This window comes from Coregonus lavaretus, assembly GCF_964263955.1.
Source record: "Coregonus lavaretus genome assembly, chromosome: 15".
NCBI classification, from domain to species: domain Eukaryota; kingdom Metazoa; phylum Chordata; class Actinopteri; order Salmoniformes; family Salmonidae; genus Coregonus; species Coregonus lavaretus.
This window is the reverse complement of record NC_140002.1, coordinates 16,549,524-16,574,687: the sequence shown is the minus strand read 5'-3', so window position 1 is coordinate 16,574,687 and position 25,164 is coordinate 16,549,524. Positions and strand designations below refer to the sequence as shown.

Here is a 25,164-nt window from a genome sequence, read left to right as displayed (position 1 = left end):
ACCCCCAAAGCATAATGTTTCCACCTCCATGTTTGACGGTGGGGATGGTGTTCTTGGGGTCATAGGCAGCATTCCTCCTCCTCCAAACACGGCGAGTTGAGTTGATGCCAAAGAGCCCGATTTTGGTCTCATCTGACCACAACACTTTCACCTAGTTCTCCTCTGAATCATTCAGATGTTCATTGGCAAACTTCAGACGGGCATGTATATGTGCTTTCTTGAGCAGGGGGACCTTGCGGGCGCTGCAAGATTTCAGTCCTTCACGGTGTAGTGTGTTACCAATTGTTTTCTTGGTGACTATGGTCCCAGCTGCCTTGAGATCATTGACAAGACCTTCCCGTGTAGTTATTGGCTGATTCCTCACCGTTCTCATGATCAATGCAACTCCACAAGGTGAGATCTTGCATGGAGCCCCAGGCCGAGGGAGTTTGACAGTTATTTTGTGTTTCTTCCATTTGCGAATAATCGCACCAACTGTTGTCACCTTCTCACCAAGCTGCTTGGCGGTGGTCTTGTAGCCCATTCCAGCCTTGTGTAGGTCTGCAATCTTGTCCCTGACATCCTTGGAGAGCTCTTTGGTCTTGGCCATGGTGGAGAGTTTGGAATCTGATGGATTGATTGCTTCTGTGGACAGGTGTCTTTTAAATACAGGTAACAAACTGAGATTAGGAGCACTCCCTTTAAGAGTGTGCTCCTAATTTCAGCTCGTTACCTGTATAAAAGACACCTGGGAGCCAGAAATCTTTCTGATTGAGAGGGGGTCAAATACTTATTTCCCTCATTAAAATGCAAATCAATTTATACAATTTTTACATGCGTTTTTCTGGATTTTTTTGTTGTTATTCTGTCTCTCACTGTTCAAATAAACCTACCATTAAAATTATAGACTAATCGTTTCTTTGTCAGTGGGCAAACGTACAAAATCAGCAGGGGATCAAATACTTTTTTCCCCTCACTGTATACATACAGCAATAGTTGAATAGGATGGCCTTGACTAGAATTCTATATACAGTGCATTCGGAAAGTATTCAGACCACTTAACATTTTCCACATTTTGTTACGTTACAGCCTTATTCTAAAATTGATTAAATTGTTTTTTCCCCTCATCAATCTACTCACAATACCCCATAATGAAAACTGTTATTTTTTAAATGTTAGCTAATTTGTAAAAAATTGAAAAATGAAATAATTCATTTACATAAGTATTCAGACCCTTTACTCAGTACTTTGTTGAAGCACCTTTGGCAGCGATTACGGCCTCAAGTCTTCTTGGGTATGACGCTACAAGCTTGGCACACCTGTATTTGGGTAGTTTCTCCCATTCTTCTCTGCAGATCCTCTCAAGCTCTGTCAGGTTGGATGTGGAGTGTTGGTGCACAGCTTTTTTCAGGTCTCTCCAGAGATATTCGATCGGGTTCAAGTCCGGGCTCTGGCTGGGCCACTCAAGGACATTCAGAAACTTGTCCCGAAGCCACTCCTGCAGTGTATTGGCTGTGTGCTTAGGATCGTTGTCCTGTTGGAAGGTGAACCTTCGCCCCAGTCTGAGGTCCTGAGCGCTCTGGAGCAGGTTTTCATCAAGGATCTCTCTGTACTTTGCTCTGTTCATCTTTGCCTCGATTCTGACTTGTCTCCCAGTCCCTGCCGCTGAAAAACATCCCCACAGCATGATGCTGCCACCACCATGTTTCACCGTAGGGATGGTGCCAGGTTTCCTCCAGACGTGACATTTGGCATTCAGGTCAAAGAGTTAAATCTTAATTTCAACAGACCAGATCATCTTGTTTCTCATGGTTTGAGAGTCATTTAGGTGCCTTTTGGCAAACTCCAAGCAGGCTGTCATGTGCCTTTTATTGAGGAGTGGCTTCCGTCTGGCCACTGTACCATAAAGGCCTAATTGGTGGAGTGCTGCAGAGATGGTTGTCCTTCTGGAAGGTTCTCCCATCTCCACAGAGGAACTCTAGAGCTTTGTCAGAGTGACCATCGGGTTCTTGGTCACCTCCCTGACCAAGTCCCTTCTCCCCCGATTGCTCAGTTTGTCCGGGCGGCCAGCTCTAGGAAGAGTCTTGGTTCCAAACTTCTTCCATTTAAGAATGATGGAGGTCACTGTGTTCTTAGGGACCTTCAATGCTGGATAATTTTTTTGTACCCTTCCCCAGATCTGTGCCTCGACACAATCCTGTGTCGGAGCTCTACGGACAATTCCCTCGACCTCATGGCTTGGTTTTTGCTCTGACATTCACTGTCAACTGTGGGACCTTATATAGACTGGTGTGTGCCTTTCCAAATCATGTCCAATCAATTGAATTTACCACAGGTGGACTCCAATCAAGTTGTAGAAACATCTCAAGGATGATCAATGGAAACAGGATGCACCTGATCTCAATTTTGATTCTCATAGCAAAGGGTCTAAAATGTTATGTAAATAAGATATACATATATATATATATATATATATATATATATATATATATATATATATATATATATATATATATATACAGTGGGGGGAAAAAGTATTTACTCAGCCACCAATTGTGCAAGTTCTCCCACTTAAAAAGATGAGAGAGGCCTGTAATTTTCATCATAGGTACACGTCAACTATGACAGACAAATTGATGGAAAAAAATCCTGAAAATCACATTGTAGGATTTTTTATGAATTTATTTGCAAATTATGGTGGAAAATAAGTATTTGGTCACCTACAAACAAGCAAGATTTCTGGCTCTCACAGACCTGTAACTTCTTCTTTAAGAGGCTCCTCTGTCCTCCACTCGTTACCTGTATTAATGGCACCTGTTTGAACTTGTTATCAGTATAAAATACACCTGTCCACAACCTCAAACAGTCACACTCCAAACTCCACTATGGCCAAGACCAAAGAGCTGTCAAAGGACACCAGAAACAAAATTGTAGACCTGCACCAGGCTGGGAAGACTGAATCTGCAATCTCCCTCGATCTGGGGCTCCACGCAAGATCTCACCCCGTGGGGTCAAAATTATCACAAGAACGGTGAGCAAAAATCCCAGAACCACACGGGGAGACCTAGTGAATGACCTGCAGAGAGCTGGGACCAAAGTAACAAAGCCTACCATCAGTAACAGACTACGCCGCCAGGGACTCAAATCCACAGTGCCAGACGTGTCCTCCTGCTTAAGCCAGTACATGTCCAGGCCCGTCTGAAGTTTGCTAGAGTGCATTTGGATGATCCAGAAGAGGATTGGGAGAATGTCATATGGTCAGATGAAACCAAAATAGAACTTTTTGGTAAAAACTCAACTCGTCGTGTTTGGAGGACAAAGAATGCTGAGTTGCATCCAAAGAACACCATACCTACTGTGAAGCATGGGGTTGGAAACATCATGCTTTGGGGCTGTTTTTCTGCAAAGGGACCAGGACGACTGATCTGTGTAAAGGAAAGAATGAATGGGGCCATGTATCGTGAGATTTTGAGTGAAAACCTCCTTCCATCAGCAAGGGCATTGAAGATGAAACGTGGTTGGGTCTTTCAGCATGACAATGATCCCAAACACACCGCCCGGGCAATGAAGGAGTGGCTTCGTAAGAAGCATTTCAAGGTCCTGGAGTGGCCTAGCCAGTCTCCAGATCTCAACCCCATAGAAAATCTTTGGAGGGAGTTGAAAGTCCGTGTTGCCCAGCGACAGCCCCAAAACATCACTGCTCTAGAGGAGATCTGCATGGAGGAATGGGCCAAAATACCAGCAACAGTGTGTGAAAACCTTGTGAAGACTTACAGAAAACGTTTGACCTGTGTCATTGCCAACAAAGGGTATATAACAAAGTATTGAGAAACTTTTGTTATTGACCAAATACTTATTTTCCACCATAATTTGCAAATAAATTCATTAAAAATCCTACAATGTGATTTTTTATTTTTTTTAAATCTCATTTTGTCTGTCATAGTTGACGTGTACCTATGATGAAAATTACAGGCCTCTCTCATCTTTTTAAGTGGGAGAACTTACACAATTGGTGGCTGACTAAATACTTTTTTTCCCCACTGTATATATATTTATTTATTTTTTTTATTATTAATTTTGAATACATTTGCAAAAATGTCTAAAAACCTGTTTTCACTTTGTCATTATGGGTTATTGTGTGTAGATTGCTAAGGAAATTGTTTTATTTAATCAATTTTAGAATAAGGCTGTAACGTAACAAAATGTGGAAAAAGTCAAGGGGTCTGAATACTTTCCTAAGGCAATGTATATAATTTATATGAAATTAGTAAAACGGTATGTAAACATTATTAAAGTGACCAGTGTTCTATTATTAAAGTAACCAGTGTTCCATGTCTATGTACCTAGGGCAGCAGTCTCTAAGGTGCATGGTAGAGTAACCAGGTGGTGGTCGGCTAGTGACAGTGACTAAGTTCAGGGCAGGGTACTGGGTGGAGGCCAGCTAGTGATGGCTATTTAACAGTCTGATGGCCTTGAGATAGAAGCTGTTTTTCAATCTCTCTGTCCCAGCTTTGATGCACCTGTACTGACCTCGCCTTCTGGATGATAACGGGTTGAACAGGCTGTGGCTCGGGTGGTTGATGTCCTTGATTATCTTTTTGGTCTTCCTCTGACATTGGGTGCGGTAGATGTCCTGGAGGGCAGGCAGTGTGCCTCCGGTGATGCATTGGGCAGACCGCACCACCATCTGGAGAGCCCTGCAGTTGCGGGCGATGCAGTTGCTGTATCTGGCGGTGATACAGCCTGACAGGATGCATCTGTAAATGTTTGTGAGGGTATTAGGGGCCAAGCCGAATTTCTTCAGCGTCCTGAGGTTGAAGAGGTGCTGTTGCGCTTTCTTCACCACACTGTCTGTGAGGGTGGACCATTTCAGATAGTCAGTGATATGTACACCTAGGAAATTTAAGCTTTTCACCTTCTCCACTGCGGCCCCGTCGATGTGGATGGGGGCGTGGTCCCTCTGCTGTCTCCGGATGTCCATGATCAGCTCCTTCATTTTGTTGACGTTGAGGGAGAGGTTATTTTCCTGGCACCACTCCACCAGGGCCCTCACCTCCTCCCTGTAGGCTGTCTCGTGATTATTGGTGATCAGGCCTACCACTGTTGTGTCGTCTGCAAACTTGATGATTGAGTTGGAGGTGTGTGTGGTCACGCAGTCATGGGTGAACAGGGAGTACAGGAGGGGGCTGAGCACGCAGCCTTGTGGGGCCCCTGTGTTGAGGATCAGCGTAGTGGAGGTGTTGTTTCCTACCTTCACCACCTGGGGGCGGCCCGTCAGGAAGTCCAGGACCCTGTTGCACAGGTTGGGGTTCAGACCCAGGGACCCGAGCTTAATGATGAGCTTGGAGGGTACCAGAGCATATGAGCGGAGTGGAGCGGGAGCGAGCGTGGAGCGTGAGCGGACGGATTTTGAACAGAGCGCAGAGCGGCATTTTTAAAAGGACGGAGCGTCGCCCTATGTCCCGCTCCAATTTCGCTCGCTCACACCACGAGTCTGAAGCATGCTCAAGCCTGACCCAGAATCCATCTGTTTAATTTAATTTGTGTCGTCCATGAATTTGTATTTTATAGAGCGAGAGGAGCAGCAGCAGCAACAAGAGAAAAGGGTTGAGGAATTCAAAAGTTTATTCACTGCACGCAAAGGCCCAACCATAACAAGGGAGAGAAAAAGAGAGCTGGATGTAGCATTTTTTGAAATGATTTTCATGGACTATGAACCGCTGAGTAAAGGAGAACGCGAAGGGATGCAACACTTCGCCAGCGCAGCTCAACCGGGCTACACCCCCCCCCCCCCCCCCCCAAGAAACTATGATAAATCAGTACTTTACTTTGTCAAATTTACATCTGAGATGCCCCATTCACATGCTTCAGCTGGCGATCAAAAACGCCTTTAACGAGCACGACAACATTAATAGGCTGTTAGTGAAAGTCGGGCACCTGGTGAAAAGTGTACGCAAGAGCACAGAGGAAACCGACCAATTAGGTGTCCGCCCCACAAATGCCTGCGCCATTCGATGGAGCAGCCAGCTGCGGATGATTCAGTCGTTCATCCGGTTGTTCCAAAAAGACCCGTTATGGCAAAACAAACTCAAGTCTAATGTTGCTAACATCACCCTGAATCAAGTACGGCAGCTGATGCACCTTACATTTACATTACATTTTAGTCATTTAGCAGACGCTCTTATCCAGAGCGACTTACAGGAGCAATTAGGGTTAAGTGCCTTGCTCAAGGGCACATTTACGTCATTTAGCAGACGCTCTTATCCAGAGCGACTTACAAATTGGTGCATTCACCCTATAGCCAGTGGGATAAACACTTTACACTTTTTTTTTTTTTTTGGGGGGGGGGGTGGAAGGATTACTTTATCCTATCCCAGGTATTCTTTAAAGAGGTGGGGTTTCAAATGTCTCCGGAAGGTGGTGAGTGACTCCGCTGTCCTGGCGTCGTGAGGGAGCTTGTTCCACCATTGGGGTGCCAGAGCAGCGAACAGTTTTGACTGGGCTGAGCGGGAACTATGCTTCCGCAGAGGAAGGGGAGCCAGCAGGCCAGAGGTGGATGAACGCAATGCCCTCGTTTGGGTGTAGGGACTGATCAGAGCCCGAAGGTACGGAGGTGCCGTTCCCCTCACTGCTCCATAGGCAAGCACCATGGTCTTGTAACGGATGCGAGCTTCAACTGGAAGCCAGTGGAGTGTGCGGAGGAGGGGGGTGACGTGAGAGAACTTGGGAAGGTTGAACACCAGACGGGCTGCGGCATTCTGGATGAGTTGTAGGGGTTTAATGGCACAGGCAGGGAGGCCAGCCAACAGCGAGTTGCAGTAATCCAGACGGGAGATGACAAGTGCCTGGATTAGGACCTGTGCCGCTTCCTGTGTAAGGCAGGGTCGTACTCTCCGAATGTTGTAGAGCATGAACCTGCAGGATCGGGTCACCGCCTTGATGTTAGTGGAGAACGACAGGGTGTTGTCCAGGGTCACGCCAAGGCTCTTCGCACTCTGGGAGGAGGACACAACGGAGTTGTCAACCGTGATGGCGAGATCATGGAACGGGCAGTCCTTCCCCGGGAGGAAGAGCAGCTCCGTCTTGCCAGGGTTCAGCTTGAGGTGGTGATCCGTCATCCATACTGATATGTCTGCCAGACATGCAGAGATGCGATTCGCCACCTGGTTATCAGAAGGGGGAAAGCACCTTGTCAGTGTGCTGACACCACTAGCAGATCTCACAGACAAAATGCAGAAGGAGCTGGGGAACCTGGGGATGATCCTCCCTGCTGTCACAGAAATCAAATCCCTGCTCACCGATTACACATGGAGATTTTGTTCCTTTTTTGGAGTGAGCGGGGGGCGATTTGAGTGGAGCGCGATGCAAACTGCGTTGAGCGTTGAGCGATAATGAGCGGACTGGCCTGATGTGGCTTTGAGCGGGGGAGCGGAGGGGTGAACAGCTCCGTGAGCGAGGAGCTGAGATTCTCACCGCTCCACTCCGCTCATATGCTCTGGAGGGTACTATGGTGTTGAGTGCTGAGCTGTAGTAAATGAACAGCATTCTTACCTCTTGTCCAGATGGGATAGGGCAGAGTGCAGTGCGATGGCCATTGCATCATCCGTGGATCTATTGGGGCAGTATGCAAATTGCAGTGGGTCTAGGGTGTCAGATAAGGTGGAGGTGATATGATCCTTAACTAGCCTCTCAAATCACTTCTGATGACAGAAGTGAGTGCTGCGGGGCGATAGTCATTTAGTTCAGTTACCTTTGCTTTATTGGGTACAGGAACAATGGTGGACATCTTGAAGCAAGTGGGGACAGCAGACTGAGATAGGGAGAGATTGAATATGTCTGTAAACACTTCAGCCAGCTGGTCTGCGCATGCTCTGAGGACACGGCTAGGGATGTCATCTGGTCCTGCAGCCTTGCGAGGGTTAACACGCTTAAATGTCTTACTCACGTCAGCCACGGAGAACTAGAGCCCGCGTCGGTGGCACTGTGTTATCCTCAAAGCGGGCGAAGAAGGTGTTTAGCTTGTCCAGGAGCAAGATGTCGGTGTCCGTGACGTGGCTGGTTTTCCCTTTGTAATAACACACACACAAACACACACCTCGTGCAGCGCCGCGTGCAGCTTGGTGGGGGAATCTAAAATGGTAATGTTCTTAAATGCAGCCTGCACTGACAGACAAGTCCTTGGCCTATTGTACGCTGAGAGGAAATGTGCTCCTCCCCCCCATCCCATCCCATCCTGACTCACTCACTAGCCCTCTCATCCCTCTTCTCTCACCTTACCCCCTGGGCAGTAGTTAGCACCGTGCCAAGTGGCCAAAATTGATTCTTTATAGAGTTGCTGTGGGGGCTGAATATGCTGTGTACAATAACATTTACTTGCCTGAGGTGCTGGGGGTTGTTTGGGGGTTGGGGTGGGTGGGAGTGTCCAGGAGGAGAGAAGAGGGGATGCGTGTTTGTGTGTGTGTGTGTGTGTCATTGAGGAGATGGAATCCTAACACATTGTTACTGTATGAAGATGGGCAGAGGTACCATTCTATAGGAGACGGAGGTGAGGAACACTCTAGTTTTTCCCCCTTATGCATGTTTGTAGGGCAAGAGTGTATGTTTACGTGTGTATACAGTGAGGGGAAAAAAGTATTTGATCCCCTGCTGATTTTGTACGTTTGCCCGCTGACAAAGACATGATCAGTCTATAATTTTAATGGTAGGTTTATTTCAACAGTGAGAGACAGAATAACAACAACAAAATCCAGAAAGACGCATGTCAAAAATGTTATACATTGATTTGCATTTTAATGAGGGAAATAAGTATTTGACGCCTCTGCAAAACATGACTTAGGACTTCGTGGCAAAACCCTTGTTGGCAATCACAGAGGTCAGACATTTCTTGTAGTTGGCCACCAGGTTTGCACACATCTTAGGAGGGATTTTGTCCCACTCCTCTTTGCAGATCTTCTCCAAGTCATTAAGGTTTCGAGGCTGACGTTTGGCAACTCGAACCTTCAGCTCCCTCCACAGATTTTCTATGGGATTAAGGTCTGGAGACTGGCTAGGCCACTCCAGGACCTTAATTTGCTTCTTCTTGAGCCACTCCTTTGTTGCCTTGGCCGTGTGTTTTGGGTCATTGTCATGCTGGAATACACATCCACGACCCATTTTCAATGCCCTGGCTGAGGGAAGGAGGTTCTCACCCAAGATTTGATGGTACATGGCCCCGTCCATCGTCCCTTTGATGCGGTGAAGTTGTCCTGTCCCCTTAGCAGAAAAACACCCCCAAAGCATAATGTTTCCACCTCCATGTTTGACGGTGGGGATGGTGTTCTTGGGGTCATAGGCAGCATTCCTGCTCCAAACACGGCGGGCAAACGTACAAAATCAGCAGGGGATCAAATACTTTTTTCCCTCACTGTATGTGTTTTCCTGTGTGTGTGTGTCCCACGCTTCAGCCTCTCCTCCGACAAAGTGACCTTGGATTTATCATTACCAGTATTGGGTGGTCTGCTGGAGGAATATTTATGGCTCACGCAGCTTTTATATCTCTGTCGCCTAATTGCGCAGGTTGGCTGTAAAGTCACCAGTCTGCTGCGGCAGTCTCTGGCACGGAGGAGAAAATAAAAAGTGAACGAATGGAGAGAAAAATTATAACAAATAAAAAAGCGAGGGGTAGAGGAGTGTGTCATGTGACCATGCCACTAAACAATAAACAAGAGGTGACAGTTAATCTAAAGAAGAAGTCAGTAGAGGAAAATGCAAACGGGACCGCCAAGGCCAAAGAAGCTTCACCTGTTTCCCTCTATCTTCATCAGATGTGTTGTTCACAAGATTTATCACATTTATTTAATACACAGCAAAATGGTATCATTATGCATGTGATCTTCTCACACATATTTGTCATAAAAACAAGCCATTTTAAGAGGACAAAAAAACATAACAAAACTTGACATAAACACACAGCTGGCGTTATTGTTATTGTCATCGGAATGAAGACAGTGAATAATATTTTGTTGTCACTATGGAGTAATGACATTGTTGTCACTATAGGGTATAAGGAAGGGTTGCCTTATACAATAGCCTTGCACAGTAACTTTACTAACATAATTGGAAATGACACATGACATCATTGTCTGTGGTCTCTTACTCTAGCCAATCAGCAGGCAGTACGTGGCAAACGGTGGCTGACCTGGTCAAGTTGGAGAAACACACTGTCAGCGGTCTCTTCCCCAACACCATCTACCTGTTCATCGTCCGAGCGGTCAACGCCTACGGGCTGAGTGACCCCAGCCCCATCTCTGAGCCCGTCCGCACACAAGGTCAGTACCTGGGAGGGGATACAACAGTTTTACTGGACATTAACTATGAAAGACAATAGAAAGAAAACAAAAAAGGCCTTACATCATGAAAGCATGGTGGTCTGAAGGCTTCATAAAAACTATTTTGGTTATTTCAATCAACTGAATGTGAGCTACAGTAAGCATCTACTATAGTTTTACTGATTATTTTGTGTATTGATGTTTGTTAATGTTGTGTTTGCAGATGTGAGTCCTACAGGTCAGGGAGTGGACCACAGGCAGGTCCAGAGAGAGCTGGGAGAGGTGGGTGTTCATCTTCAGGAGCCTGTCACACTCACTGCCTCCAGTGTTCAAGTATCATGGACGGTGAGTACCCTGACCTGAGTTTTTACATATTCTTTCACAGAAGAAATACCATCAGTTGTACTTTCACACTCTTTAATGTTTTTTACTGTATACCCATTTTCAAGGGCAGTATAACTGTAACTCATATCTATCTATTTTTTTCTCTCCCTTTCCTCAAATTTTTCCTCCTTCTTTCTTTCTCTTTCCCCCCCTTTCTTCGGCGCCACCCCAGGTAGACCGTCAGTCCCAGTACATGCAGGGCTACCGGCTCCTCTACCGGCCCATCGGTGGCACCTGGCAGCTGCAGGATGTCAAGGCCCCGTCAGAGCGCCTGGCCGTGGTCGCCGACCTGCTCAAAGGCACAGAGTACGAGATCAAGATCCGGCCCTACTTCGACGAGTTCCAGGGCAAGGACAGTCGGCTGCTGCTGGTCAGAACACCAGAGGAAGGTAAGACTGACTAGAAGCTACTGATACTCACAACTTCTGATGAGACTGACACAAGCCCTGCTGAGACCGAGGCTCTCCAAATATGGACACTGTACACTTGAGATAGCCTATGTCCATAATGGAGGGAATGGTGGGTAACAAGGATTTTCAAATAGGTTTTGCTCAATGGGACTTCCAGGTTTAAATAAACACTTTTAAAGTGGGGATTGATTGGTCATACACAGTCGTTGCTGTCAAAGAAAATGTACCCAGCAAAATAAGGGTGAAATACAACATACATTCTAGAAGTGGTTTTTAAATAAACCTTTTTAGTATTTCTCTTGGAACATTTTGAGGTCTCTGGCTTTTTGACAGTAGCTAGCTATTCAGGAGCCTCTAGGAGTTACATCTCAGTCGAAGCAATTCAGTCTCAATTGGATTGCAATTCCCAACACCTATGTGACCTTCACATCCTGTTATGAAGAAGAAGCACAGTTTAGTTCAGTAACCACTTCCTGGCATTTGATGGCATTTGATGGAGTCTGCCATTTTCATCAAACTCAAATCATATTTCCGCTATCTTACCAAATGCCCCCATTTTATCTTTTCTATATCAACATGGAGTTGGGTTTTTTTTACACCTTGCTCTTCTCTCTTCCCCTGCAGTCCCGAGCGCCCCTCCCAGAGCAGTCACCGTGGTTACAGTAAAGCTGAGCAACAGCTCCAGCATTAGTGTGTCCTGGGAGCCTCCTCCTGCCGACATGCAGAATGGAATCATCCAGGAGTACAAGGTATGCTGACTGAACCAGAGAAGACGACATTATGATTGGATCTGTCCAAAAACTCGCATACATAGAGGTGGTATTTTCTTATAAACAACATGGACATTACATAATAATAGTTACATAATTACTACATCGTTTCTTTGGGATTCATTAAAACAAGTAATTGGAAACACAGGAATAACTATGAATTGTTTTAAATTCTTTGAAGCAAATACCAGAAAGTACCCATAGTTACCAAATAAGTATTTACTAAATAACTAAATATCATGTAAACACCAGCTCAAATAGGACAATAAAATAAATCGTGTCCATATAATGACTGCCTCAGAGTCACAACAGGCAGTCCTAATAGCATGTTGACGTTTATTTTCATGAGTCTCGTCCTGGAGGCAGAACTGAGCGATTTCCCCTTAGATAGGCCAGCTACAAAGTCAAAATTGGCTATATTGTAAAAACATTATGAAAACAAAAATGTGCTTTTTGGTCTTAATTTAAGGTTAGGGTTAGGTGTTAGGGTTAGCAGTGTGGTTAAGGTTAGTGTTAGGTTAGGTTTAAAATCAGATTTTATGACTTTGTGGCTGTGCCAGCTAGTGAACACACTGCAGAGCTGCCTTCAGAACAAGATTAATGGCGGAAAAAAAACGCTAACCTGCATCATAATATGGGCACCTCTTCCATTTCTCACACCAACTCACCGTCTTCCAACCAACAACAGGTGTGGTGTGTGGGCAATGACACCCAGACCCGCTACCACATCAACACCACCGTGGATGGCATCATCCTCTCCACCGTGCTCAAGGGGCTGCTGCCAGGCATCCTGTACCAGGTGGAGGTGGCAGCGGTGACCAGCGCCGGAGTGGGCACCCACAGCCAGCCTGTATCCGTCCTCATCAGTGAGTCCCCACAGAACCACAAGCTAGCAGAATTAGACATTTCAGTTCTGGGATATCAAGGAGATTTAGCTGATCTGTAATGGGGGTAGCTAAAATTACTGAAATTATTGTTAAGCATTATTTTTACATTTAAGTATTTGGTCATTTAGCAGACGCTCTTATCCAGAGCGATTTACAGGAACAATTAGGGTGAAGTGCCTTGGTCAAAGGCTCATCGACATATTTTTCACCTATTCGTCTTGGGGATTCGAACCAGCACCCTTTCAGTTACTGGCCAAACGATCCTAACCGCTAGGCTACCTGCCGCTAGGCTACCTGTGTAACAGTAGCACCATAATCATGTGTGTATCATGCTTAGAGTCTGTGTACAACTTAGAATAAAATGTTTTATTGTTGCCTTGAGGCCATCCAGGCTGATTCTAACCTTACGAACAGTACTGAAGTGTGGAAGATATTTGGCCATTCATCATTTGATTTATAACACATACCATTTTGTCATGCACAGCACTCAAACCATGCTGTATTAAGTGGAAAAGGTTGGTTATAATACTTACAGGGTAAAAGTTAAATATCACTCCACTAACTGCTCCCTTACTTCCGGCTCTCCCTCAGAGCTTCCAGTGGAGGCACCGTCAGTGCCTGGTACCGGTGGGGGCGCGGAGGGTGACGAGAGCAGCGTGAGCCTGGCCGAGCAGATTACTGACGTGGTGAAGCAGCCGGCGTTCATCGCTGGGATCGGCGGGGCCTGCTGGGTCATCCTCATGGGTTTCAGCGTGTGGATCTACTGCCGCCGCAAGAAGAGGAAGGAGCTTAGTCACTACACCGCATCGTTCAACTACACGCCTGCAGGTACTTTACACACTTTATATGATGCAATCTTTATACACCACTTAATGTTACTTTACCACAATATCAAAGATGTATGTTGTAACCCACCTTACCATATCAAGTATTCTACTGCACTTTACAATAGGCTACTATTTTATCTTAAAGTTACCTAACAAAATATTTACTCACTTATTGCCTTCTAATCAATTGGCAACCTTGCACTTGACAATGGAGAAGAAGGTTCTGTTTTCTCTTTTCAAAACTGGTTGAATGGCTATTTTTACCTTGTAGGCACCTGCAACTTACCAAAGGTGAGATAATTGACACAGTAAACGAGAATCACCTGCCTCCAACTAAATTCATATGAATTCTTCTGAATACAAAACAAATAACAACTACATTTCAGTTTAGATTTTTTTTTCTTCGTGTACAGTTGTAAATCAATCAAATACTTGTATGAACACCAAAAGGTACTTCAGTTTCAACTTATTTGAAAAGAAATAGTGCATTAAAGGGGCCATCTGCAGTTGCTACATCCATTTTTAGACTTATAAATTAATGATAGGTACCCATTTATTGTTGAAGAATATAACTTATAAATGCCTCGCGAGCTTAGTTCAACTGTCGTACCCCATCAGAACCCCAAAATAACATTGTTTTACTCCAATGTTTGAAACAAAGCAAATGTAAACAAACACTATTTAGCATGGTTAAAACTCTAATTTTGATATCATGGATGGTCAGTCCTTGCATCCATAGCTCTGTCTATGAATTTGAGAGTGGTTACATTTCTCCAGCCCCATCCCTCAGCTTTTTACCGAAACAGAATACGAATACGCTTTGTTATTGTTTCAAATGCTAATTCCTGCTTTAAGGGTGCCAATATATTACAGCGAACTGTACCATACTGCACTATGGCAACCAACCATACCTTACTGTATTTTACCTTGCCATTCACACTTGAATGCACGTTTTCTTTCTTCTGCAGTTGGCTTTCCACATGGAGAGGCATCTGGACTTAATGGAAGGTAAGGATCCCTGTTTATGTTATTTCAAGTAGACTTTCCCATTCTTATTAATGGTCCTTTTTTTTTGTAAAGTGATGAGAACAAAGTTGTGGATTGGCATCAGATATGATCATAGTATATGATTTATTATGTTTTAGGCCTGGCATGCTGGGTGGCAACATGGGCAACTACCCGTGGCTGGCAGACTCCTGGCCCACCACCAACCTGGTCCACAGTGGCAAGGAGGCTGTCAACTGCTGCACCGCCAAACATGACACGGCAGAGAGATACTACAATGGTATGAGACACGGCATGATTCTACTCACAATGGCCATTTTGTTTTGTACACAACCAGGGATTATCTCTACAATGCCTTTTGGTCTAGTCTCAGTCTTTAAAGAAATCTCAATGTATAGTTGCCATCTGCTTGTGATATAAACTTGAACGGTATACTACGGGACTGAATTCATATCTTCTGAAAACCAAACAGGTTGAATTGTTGTACTTTTTTATTCTCTTTTGCTTAACTAAATACTGTATGCTGTATACAGTGCATTCGGAAAGTATTCAGACCCCTTCCCTTTTTCCACATTTTGTTACGTTACAGCCTTATTCTAAAATTGCTTAAATACAATTTTTCCCTCATCAATCTACACACAATACCCCATAATGACAGAGCGAAAACAGATTTTTAGAAATGTTTGCAAATGTATTAAAAATAAATACAGAAATACATCCTGTTTCCATTGATCATCCTTGAGATGTTTCTACAACTTGATTGGAGTCCACCTGTGGTAAATTAAATTGATTGGACATGATTTGGAAAGGCACATACCTGTCTATATAAGGTCCCAAAATTAACTGTGCACAGATCTGGGGAAGGGTACGACATTTTTTTTTAGCATTGAAGGTCCCCAAGAACACAGTGTCTCCATCATTCTTAAATGGAAGAAGTTTGAAACAACCAAGACTCTTCCTAGAGCTGGCCGCCCGGCCAAACTGAGCAATCGGGGGGAGGTGACCAAGAACCCGATGGTCACTCTGACAGAGCTCCAGAGTTCCTCTGTAGAGGTGGGAGAACCTTCCAGAAGGACAACCATCTATGCAGCACTCCACCAATCAAGCCTTTATGGTAGAGTGGCCAGACGGAAGCCACTCCTCAGTAAAAGGCACATGACAGCCCACTTGGACAGCCAACAAGATTCTCTGGTCTGATGAAACCAAGATTGAACTCTTTGGCCTGAATGCCAAGTGTCACGTCTGGAGGTAACCTGGCACCATCCCTATGGTGAAGCATGGTGGTGGCAGCATCATGCTGTGGGGATGTCTTTCAGTGGCAGGGACTGGGAGACAAGTCAGGATCGAGGGAAAGATTAACGGAGCAAAGTACAGAGAGATCCTTGATGAAAACCTGCTCCAGAGTGCTCAGGACCTCAGACTGGGGCGAAGCTTCACCTTCCAACAGGACAACGACCCTAAGCACACAGCCAAGACAATGCAGGAGTGGCTTCGGGACATCGAACATCTCTGGAGAGACCTAAAAATAGCTGTGCAGCGACGCTCCCCATCCAACCAGACAGAATTTAAGAGGATATGCAGAGAAGAATGGGAGAAACTCCCCAAATACAGGTGTGCCAAGCTTGTAGCGTCATACCCAAGAAGACTCGAGGCTGTAATAGCTGCCAAAGGTGCTTCAACAAAGTATTGAGTAAAGGGTCTGACTACTTATGTAAATGGACATTTTTTTAAATGTTTAGTCATTTAGCATACGCTCTTATTCAGAGCGACTTACAGTTAGTTAGTGCATACATTTTCATACTGGCCCCCTTGTGGGAAACGAACCTACAACCCTGGCGTTGCAAACGCCATGCTCTACCAACTGAGCTACACGGGGCCTACACATGTGAAAACTGAAATGTGATATTTCAGTTTTTTTCTTTCTTAAAAACCTGTTTTTGATTTGTCATTATGGGGTGTTATGTGTAGATTGATGAGGATTTTATTTTTAGAATAGGGCTGTAACGTAACAAAATGTGGAAAAAGTCAAGGGGTCTGAATACTTTCCCGAATGCACTGTATGTCATGGTAACTGTTTTGGGTAATACAAGAATCGCTTAGCTCACATAACAATACTAACTCGGCAGTTAAATAACAATAAATCCATCACCTCTGACCTGAATCTGACCTTTCACCTCTGACCCCTCTCACCACCAGAGGCGGGCATCTCTAACTACCTGAACCAAACAGAGAAGTACAGCACGGGCAGCTCCAACGAAGGTCCTATCTACAGCACCATCGACCCCAACGCCGAAGAGCTGCGTAGCTTCAACAGCCCCTACTCCTCCACCACGCCCTACGCCAGCACTCCCATCATGCCCTTCACCAACCAGGCACTCCAGGGGTCTCACAGCCCCACAGAGCAAGATGGCGGCCACTGGATCACCCATCCCGCCGGACCCTCCTCCCAGTACGCCCAGCCCGAGCGCTGCAGGACGGACTGCAGTAAGACAGTGTTTAAGAATGTTTCCCATGGTAAATGGTTCAGGGTGGGCCACCAAGACCCCAAAGCAACATTCACAAAAATGTCAACATAATAACTGGAGGCACCTTGACATTTTTTATAACTGGAGGCACCTTGACATTACGGTACCTACTAGCTAGCAACAAGAGACGTAGCGGTAGCTAACCTACTGTAAATTGGTGTAACACTGATCCATGTCTCCAGAAATGACGAGTGATCTCCAGTTATGTTTCAATTTTGTGGTTTGTGACATATTCCCATTTCAAGCATATTAAAACTAATTTAGAGACCTTAGGACCCAGTCTTCACATTGTACAGCACTAAACCAGCTCTTTGTGTCTATGTGTAGGTAAACCCAAGCAGAAGTCCATGGGCAAGGCGGTGAAGACCCCCTCTCTAAACTGGACTGAAGCCCTCCCCCCGCCCCCCTCATCAGGGGAGCTGGAGCAGTGTGTGGTAGAGAATTTGCCCATGGATGACCATGAGGACATGGAGCTAGGGTAAGCACACACACACACACACACACATGAATACATATAAGCGTGAACACACACACACACACTCTTATGATGTCTGGCCAAACACACACATACACACCAGTTACACCATATTCTTGCTAACTTGGAGGTCATACTGATTGAGGTACGGTAGCTCTCATGTAACCTCTATGGACATTCTTTATAGGTCTGTATACTGTCCTATAGAACTATGGGCCTCTGACCTTCTCGCACTGTGTTTCTCTTGGCCCTTGCACTCTCAGGCCCCACTGACACATAGTGCTAGGCCAGGGCTTTGTGTGAAGGTTAATGACGTTAGCCTTACGTTGCCTTTCTGTCTGACAGGACAGCCTCTTCTTTGGTCTCTCTCTGTTAACCCCTTGTTGGCTCTGGACCTCAATGCACCTTTTCTTCCAGGTCCCCGCTGGACCACATTACTGTCACACTGCAAAATGGATACACACGCATTCGCCTACGCACATAGTCATACATGCATGCACGCACACACTTCCTATAACATAATATTGTCAAGGCCAGCAAGTCAGTATTCATAACGTTTTGGCAAGGGGACCATTCACTTATCGCTCCTAACTGCCTCTCACTCCACCTGAATAGGCTAGCAGCTCAACTAAAGCAGCCGTGAGGCTTAGAAACTTCTACCTCTAACCATTTCTGACAGCTAGATTACATTGGCTCTAGCCAAGAAGCTAGCAGGCAGTTAGCAATTTAGCCACTATTCCCAAGTTCCAACCCTCTCTTACACATTGACCCTGTTAGCTAATGACATTAGCCGACGTTAGCCCGTTCCCCTTCTCATGTTCTTTTCTCCTGGTCACCAGAACAAAGTAATCATTCAGCAGCCTTCTCATGCACCGCTCCACCTGGCCCCCCTGCGGTTAGCCGTTAGCAGTTAGTGGAGATTGGTGATGAACCCATGATAACGGCGTTAACCTTTGAGTTAGCCCCTGTGGCTAGCTGAGAGGAACGTTGGCCTGGCATTATGACATTAGCTAGCTTACTCCCTGGCCTCTGCCATTTCCTCCATGGTGTACACACACATGAACGCACTTGGCACTCACACACACACACAAAAGCGCACACACATACTTCTCTACCAAACACAAACTTATAAAAACGTCCTTTAAGTGATTCCATGCACACGTATGACAAACGTAGCTGAAAAACAATTCAGTTTGATGGAAATGCATAGGACATGGAATGTGATTTTTTTCACCCAGGTAAAGCCTCCTTGACAGACATGTCCCTTAGCAGACCTGTAACAGGTATAGCATTGCCCACAGGGAAGACTGTCTATTGATGCTGTAGAGCAGTGGAAATCGATACGCTACTGACGAATACTGTAGGCATTAGAGGGAGGGCCACCCATAGAATTAGGAATTAGAATACTTAATAATTTAATAGGATCTCTATGGGGTCACCATCGTGAATGTGTAATGATCGATCTACCTACTGCTCCATAGCACCAACTGATAGAAGTTGCCCTTAGACACAGATCTAGGGACTTTTTATCCTCCCCAATCCTGACCATTAATAAGGAAAATGTAAAAACTGACCATAGATCATTGTCTATAGGGTCCACGTCATCCTACTCTGTCTAAAGTGAACCTATGGAATAATAAAATGTAATTGAAAGGTTAACTCTTTCTGACCCTCTCCTACTCTTCCTCCACCTTCGCAGGTCTGATGAGGAAGAGTGGTGCCCGCCCCTTCCGGAGAGGACCTATCTGATCGAGGGTTGCGAGGATGGTCCCGCCCCTCCCCTCAGGGGTGACGCCTCGTCCCCCGCCACCTCCTACAGTCACCAGTCCACCGCCACCCTCACGCCGTCGCCCAGAGAGGAGTGCCGCCATCCACCCCACAACACAGCACGCCTTCACCACCTTGATGGGCAGCAGCTAGCATGGTATGACATGACACAGCATGACAAAACAGTCAAATTCTAAAAGTCACATCATGTATGTAGACACACAGTGGTAACAGTAGCACTGTAGTCATACTAATCACAGGAGGTTGGTGGCACCTTAATTGGGGAGGACGGGCTCGTGGCAATGGCTGGTACCAAATACATCAAACACATGGTTTGATGCCATTCCATTTGCTCCGTTCCAGCCATTATTATGAGCCGTTCTCCCCTCAGCAGCCTCCATTAATCAAATCAAATTGTATTTGCACCGAATACAACAGGTGTAGACCTTAAATTGAAATTCTTACTTACAAGCCCTTAACCAACAATCCCGTTTTAAGAAATAATAGCAAAAAAAATCACAACAAAATATACAATATAAAATAATACGAAATAAAAGTAACAAATAATTAAATAGCAGCAGTAAAAATAACAATAGCGAGGCTATATACAGGGTGTACCGGTACCGACTCAATGTGTGGGGGCACCATTTAATTGAGGTAATATGTACATGTAGGTAGAGTTATTAAAGTGACTATGGATAGATAATAAACAGAGAGTAGCAGCAGCGTAAAAGAGGGGGTGGGGGGGCAATGCAAATAGTCTGGGTAGCCATTTGATTAGATGTTCAGGAGTCTTATGGCTTGGGGGCAGAAGCTGTTTAGAAACCTCTTGGACCTAGACTTGGCGCTCCGGGACCGGTTGCCGTGCGGTAGCAGAGAGAACGGTCAATGACTAGGGTGGCTGGAGTTTTTGACAATTTTTAGGGCCTTCCTCTGACACCGCCTGGAATAGAGGTCCTGTGATGTACTGGGCCGTACGCACTACCCTCTCTAGTGCTTTGCGGTCGGAGGCCGAGCAGTTGCCATACCAGGCAGTGATGCAACCAGTCATGATGCTCTCGATGGTGCAGCTGTAGAACCTTTTAAGAATCTGTGGACCCATGCTAAATAATTTCAGTCTCCTTAGGGGGAATAGGTTTTGTCGTGCCCTCTTCACGACTGTCTTGGTGTGCTTGGACCATGTTCGTTTGTTGGTGATGTGGACACCAAGGAACTTGAAGCTCTCAACCTGCTCCACTACAGCCCCGTCAATGAGATTGGGAGCGTGCTCGGTCCTCTTCTTTTTCCTGTAGTCCACAATCATCTCCTTTGTCTTGATCACGTTGAGGGAGAGGTTGTTGTCCTGGCACCACAAGGCCAGGTCTCTGACCTCCTCCCTATAGGCTGTCTCGTCGTTGTCGGTGATCAGGCCTACCACTGTTGAGTCATCGGCAAACTTAATGACGGTGTTGGAGCCATGCCTGGCCATGCAGTCATGAGTGAACAGGGTGTACAGGGGGGCCTGAGCACGCACCCCTGAGGGGCCCCCGTGTTGAGGATCAGCGTGGCGGATGTGTTGTTATCTACCCTTACCACCTGGGGGCGGCCTGTCAGGAAGTTCAGGATCCAGTTGCAGAGGGAGGTGTTTAGTCCCAGGGTCCTTAGCTTAGTGATGAGCTTTGAGGGCACTGATGTATAGTGTTGAACGCTGAGATGTATAGAGGCGAAATAAACGCACACCTATTTAGGCGAGGTGCTGGCTAGCGGAGTAGAACACTTGAAAAAGAAAAGGAGAGCTGCACACTCTAGGAGCTCAGATGCAATCATTTAATAACCTAATAACCAACGTTTCGACAGACAAGCTGTCTTCATTAGGGTATAATGACAAACACTGCGGGTCACTAGTTTATATAGTGTCAAAGGACACACACACAGGTGTCTGTAATCATGGCCGGGTGTGGCCTGATATCATTGGTTAATTCACGGATAAACAGAATATACAAAAACATGAATAGATGGCATATGATCATAGATACAACCTGGCTACATAGGCCCACAAACATTTACAATGAATAGCAAAATCACAATAATCACAAGAATGGCTTCAAATCAAAGTCAACGTTGAGACCGAAGGGAGCAAGGGTCTTTAAATTAAAGATCCAGGCAGCCTCTTGTTTTAACAATAAGTTATCGAGGTCACCCCCTCTCCTAGGGACGAAATCGAGTGGTTCGCTTCCAAAAAGTGGGCAGCGACTGGGTATGTCGAGTTTTTGCACCGAATGGTGCTACGATGCTCCGAGATTCATACTTTTAATTTGCGCTTTGTTTTACCCACATAATTTTTACCACAAGGACAAGTTATAAGATAAATAACTGCCTTAGTGGAGCACGTAATAACGCCTTTGATTGGGATCGTTTGGGGGTGTTTGAAGGATCTACATTTGTAAGTGCCATTGCATTGAGCGCAGCCATTACACTTGTAGTTTCCATCCGGTAGAGGCGCAAATAGACGTTGTGCAGGGATATTTAGGGGTGGTAAATCAGAGTTTACCAATTGATCTCTGAGATTTCTGAGCTGTAGTCAATGAATAGCATTCTCACATAGGTGTTCCTTTTGTCCAGGTGTGAAAGGGCAGTGTGGAGCGCAATAGAGATTGCATCATCTGTGGATCTGTTGGGGCGGTATGCAAATTGGAGTGGGTCTAGGGTTTCTGGGATAATGGTGTTGATGTGAGACATGACCAGCCTTTCAAAGCACTTCATGGCTACAGACGTGAGTGCTACGGGTCGGTACTAATGGTGATGGCAGTGAATACCCTCTTGTTCAAATTAATAAGATGGTGATAACATAGGTATAATCATTGCTTTGGTATGGTAATTGCCCAATGTCATTAACAGCAGATAGCACAATGCTTATGATATGAGCAGTAAAATCCCCACTAAAATAAACAAAACAATAATTCAATTGTGTAACATAGCATAGTAGTAAAATAATACAAGTATGTCATTGCTATTGCTAACCACCCTCTCTTTCTTTGCCGTTATACAGTAGGTTACCTTGTGGTCCCCTCCCAGTGCCCAGGGCGCCCAGCCCGCCCCTCACCCAGTCCAACCCCAACCTCTCAGCCCAGCAACACGGTGAGGGCTCCGAGGGGGGCACACCGCTCCGCAACGGCTCGGCCCACCGCCGTGACCTCAGCCAGGGGGCAGCACTGAGTGCCGACAATGTCAGCTCCACCACACCTGGTCAGTGACCCTTACCACTCTGTGTAAACACACACAAGTGAATGCATCACACACAGATGTGCAGATACACATACATTCAAACCCAGAAGTGCACGCACACGCATGCACACACACAGAAAATTCATTTAATTTATATCAAGTATGTAATTCATGTTATTCGTAACACCTAAACAATCAGCTGAAATTATATAAGACATTGCAATGTTGTTATTTATCCATGTACAGTGCTTCAAAGGACCAATATTCCATCACCTTATAGTAATGTTTTCTGTCTTTCTGGCTGACCTACAGTAAGAGCTCAGCCCTCCCCAGCCGACAACACACACACTCCCCCTGGCCTAAAGTCACGAGTGAAAAAGAAGACTTCCAAAAGCGGAGCTTACAGAAGAGAGGTGCTCAACCAAGGAGGTGAGTGTGTGTGTGTGTGCGCGCGTGTGTGTGTGTGTGAGTGAACAAACAAATCAATTAATATATGTTGGGCATGAGCATGTCTCTGTGTGCGTAAAGCCTACATTATTGCCTATATGTTTATATATTTACTGCTGTTCCAGTGCAATCCAACCCTAACCCTGTTGTCCATGTCTGTCTCCTCCTCAAGACCTCCCCCCTCCACCAGAGCCACCTCCAGAGAATGGAGCAGTGCGGGGCCCAGCAGGGGCTGTAGACTGTGGCCAAGCATCCCTTGACAGAGAGGGGGACCCCGGGCCCTTGTCCTCCATGGAAAGGAGAGAAGGAGAGAGGAGCACCCCCCATAGGAAGGGATTGGGACAGCGACGCCAAGATGGTGAGTGGTGCAGTATGGTGTTCAAACTCACACACATGCTCAGTCTCATACTCACAAACACAAGCACAGCCAGAGCCTTTGCAGTAGCCTATTAGCACTCGCACCCAAACACAGTCACTCTTTCACCCAGAAAATACTAATTTACACTTAACTTCACACAAATAATAATACATAAATCAATTATGCTCATAAACACATTCTCACACACACACACACTAACATATGAATACATTTCATTTCACAAATCCATCCATTAAAAACGCAGACTTATTACTCCCTCTTTCCTTGAAGACCCTCTTTCATCAGTAGAATAGCCATTTGTCTAACTCTCCATTCCCAATATGGAAATCCCTGACCCTAATTCTCCCCTCCTCCAATCCCATCTCCTCCACAGATGAGGACCTTATCCCGTACAGCAAGCCCAGCTACCTGGCGGGGCGGGGGGGTCAGATGTCCAGTAACTGCTCCACTACAGGAAGCTCCTCGTCGCGGGGCTCCACGGGTTCACGAGGGGGTCACGGCTCAGGCAGGAAACGCAACGAGGTGAGACAAGGGTTCTGGTTCTTTGGAGCCACAATATCTGCTGTTTTTGTTATTCTCTCTGGCATTTAGTTAAGCTATTCATATCAAGAAAGGGGGCGAGAAGAGACTACATTAGTAGGAATAGTGGTAATACAAGGGGACAATGGTTGGTTCTAGTTATTGGGAGCTACAATGTCTGCTGGTGTTCAGGGGTTAATGGAGGGGTGAGAAGAGATGCTACAGCAGAGGCCACCTAGAGTCATGACATGATTCGTTTTTTAGCTAAGACGGGGACAGGCAACTCTTCTCCTTTCAAAATTCACTTGCCAATGAGTGTCAGCTCATTATCTTTACCAGCAGTTGTTGTATCTCACTTGGCCAAAAATGTTGCCGCTTTCATAGACCATGTACTATGAAAATACATATAGAATTAATTCAATTGTACCCCTCTACCACGCATTGGTCTTTGTCAATAAAGCAAAGTACAGCTCAGTATCCAGCAAATGTATTCAGTTGCTCTACACAGTTCAGGGCATAGACAATATAACATCTATGGTTCAGTGCTAGTGTCATACTTGTGTAAATAATCATTCACTAGCATGGAAATGCTGACACAAGGGATAAATGAGCAAAATGACAAACCCTGTCAAGTGTGTAGATATTTATTTGATTTATGTCTACTATTGCTCACAAATACTATATACTGTATCTCTATAAAAAAATATGTGCACATACACACACTCACAAATACTTTATCTCTCGCCATAGAAATATGCACACACAAAACACAAAATCCCCTGCACAGTGTATCAAAATGTCAAGGCTAGCCCCGCACCCCACTCTCCCTCTATAGTGCACTACTGAGGGTACACTTCTTTGTGTGATCGCTGCTTATATACACTCCCTGCAGGCTCCCTAGTGAAGTGGATACCACCCCCCCATCACCTCCACTGCCCTTCTTGCTCCACCAGGAACATAAAAGCCAGAGCCTTACAATAGAGGGGCTGTGTGTTTCACTGGGGAGCCAGTTGCGGGTTACCCCTCTTTCTGTCATGGTGCTGAGCCTTATCTTTCCACTTGGACAGAGCGACTGAATGGGGTATTGGTGTGAATGGGGAGGGGAGGGGAGGGGAGGGGGGGGTTGTTCTTTACCCCCCAGTGGGGGATGCGTTTTGTGTGACTCCCTCAGATCTTGACTTCCTCGATTAACGGCCAATCCCTCAGGTGATTACTGAGTCAAGTAGTCCATGAAGGACGAACCAGAGCTGCCCCATAGGGCGGTTGACTAGTGTTTGGG

At 45.7% G+C, this 25,164-nt stretch overlaps 1 pseudogene across 1 annotated transcript in view; it reads left to right on the top strand.

The window, feature by feature from the left end:
* The window catches only part of LOC311142632 (roundabout homolog 3-like), a 280,782-nt pseudogene extending 255,996 nt beyond the window's left edge, over window positions 1-24,786 (top strand). Inside the window, exons 13-28 of the transcript in view lie at window positions 10,120-10,286; window positions 10,510-10,631; window positions 10,843-11,059; window positions 11,705-11,829; window positions 12,539-12,716; window positions 13,329-13,565; window positions 14,533-14,572; window positions 14,710-14,849; window positions 16,766-17,053; window positions 17,422-17,572; window positions 19,269-19,493; window positions 22,365-22,561; window positions 22,853-22,969; window positions 23,160-23,345; window positions 23,740-23,888; window positions 24,778-24,786. The product of the transcript in view is annotated as a roundabout homolog 3-like (transcript). The remainder of the gene's footprint in view (window positions 1-10,119; window positions 10,287-10,509; window positions 10,632-10,842; window positions 11,060-11,704; window positions 11,830-12,538; window positions 12,717-13,328; window positions 13,566-14,532; window positions 14,573-14,709; window positions 14,850-16,765; window positions 17,054-17,421; window positions 17,573-19,268; window positions 19,494-22,364; window positions 22,562-22,852; window positions 22,970-23,159; window positions 23,346-23,739; window positions 23,889-24,777) is intronic.
* Window positions 24,787-25,164: the final 378 nt, after the last annotated feature.